This window comes from Penaeus chinensis, chromosome 32 (genome assembly GCF_019202785.1).
Source record: "Penaeus chinensis breed Huanghai No. 1 chromosome 32, ASM1920278v2, whole genome shotgun sequence".
Taxonomy (NCBI): Eukaryota; Metazoa; Arthropoda; class Malacostraca; order Decapoda; family Penaeidae; genus Penaeus; species Penaeus chinensis.
In genome coordinates, this window is record NC_061850.1 from 28,857,118 (window position 1) to 28,858,924 (window position 1,807).

General features: G+C 41.4%; 1 pseudogene; it reads left to right on the forward strand.

Moving 5' to 3' along the window:
- Positions 1 to 624: 624 nt before the first annotated feature.
- Positions 625 to 771, forward strand: LOC125042808 (annotated as a pseudogene).
- Positions 772 to 1,807: the final 1,036 nt, after the last annotated feature.

The window sequence follows — 1,807 nt, forward strand, 5'->3', positions numbered from 1 at the left end:
ACATATATATAAATATATATAAACACAATAGATTTAAGTCACAGAAAAATATTTATGTAAAATTACATTTACAAGGAATGAATATGGTCATTTAAAATAGGGCCACCAATGAGAAGTTCCTTGCCCAAGGGAACAGCGCGCCGGCCGGGGATCGAACTCGAGAACCTGGATCTGACGACGAATCGAGGTCTGATGCTCTAACCACTCGGTCACCGCGTCCTCAACAGATAATGTTGCACAAATCCTTAAATGTTGCCAAGACCCTCCCCGCAGGCACTTCCTTCTTCCTCTTCATTGCGTATACGTGTGAGTGCATATGTGTGGGCATGTGAGGTATGTGCAAGGGTATGTGCGTTTGCGCAACATAATGTATGTGTATGTGTGTGTGTGTGCGTGCGTGTATACATATGCTTGTATATCTACATGTTTTCTAATCAATGATTTGAAAAAAAAAAAAAAAATATATGATCAAACGGCTTACGTAGTTTAAAACGATATTGCTACTACCAGACTTTTTGGTTATTTACATTCTGCCAATGACATTCTGGGTAACAAAAATCTATTGCTTTCGCCTCATTCCTAAAAATACTATTTACGCTATGTTTACGTGGAAGAGATTGCCAGATGTACAATAATACATCCGTGGTCACGAAGGCGGTTCTCCCAGGGCGAGGTTTACCTGGTGGCGCTGACCCCTGCGAATAACCCAGGAGTGATGAACTCGAGTGCGCAAGTTTTGTTAGCGGGGGACAGCGTTCGCGCTATCCCCCTACTCAGAGATATTTTTCAGGACTGCCACGGTGGTCCAGTGGTTAGAGCACTGGCCTCCGACTCTCATGGTCCCGAGTTCAATTCCCCGCCGCGGCGGTCGGAAAATGCCTGCGGTCCGACTATCAGTTCCTGCCCGATCTCACGGTGAGTAAAACGACATATCGTCTTGAGAAATCAAGCGCAGCTGTCGTAGGGAAGTAAAAATAATAATAATGATAATAATAATAATAATAATAATAGTAATAGAAATAATAATGATGATGAAAATAATAATAAATTATGGTAATATACGTGATAATGATGATAAAAATAACAATAATAACGATAAGGATTCCAGTAACAAAATTTATAATAATAATAACAATGATGACAATAATTATGATAATAACAATTTTGATTCCCTACGCAGGTGTCGTAGGGAACCGCAGTTGGTGAGGAAGGACATCCAATCAGGCAAGGATGGCACTGCCAAACAACCTCTCAATAGTCAGTGAGAGAGGCCTATGTCATGTAGTGGAGGTAATGTCTGTTGAAAAAAGAGAAAATAAAGTATGTTTATATATATATATATATATATATATATATATATATATATGTCGTAAGACGACGAAAGAGTAGAAATGAAAGACGAAGATCGTCGTGCGTCGTTGAGGAGGTACTCCGTCTGCGCACGCGCGACGACGGGAGAGGGGAGAAAGAGGAGGAGACAGAACCTCTCCAGACAGGCACGCGACGAGATGGACGGACACCTGCTAGTGACTTTGGTAGGGAAAGTGTAGATCTAAGTTGTGTGGAGAGATACTGGGCGGTGAGTCTAGTATTGGAGAATAGTGCAAGGGGATATTCTGTGCACAGGAATATTCGGTGTGCTTATCACTTGTTGATAAGGGAAAATAGAGTGGAATATCCGTGACGGGTTTTGTCACGGTTATTACCGGAAGGTTCTCAGTAATTAGAGTGGAATATCCGTGACGGGTTTTGTCACGGTTATTACCGGAAGGTTCTCAGTTTAAGTTTATAACTCTAGTTCTTTGTC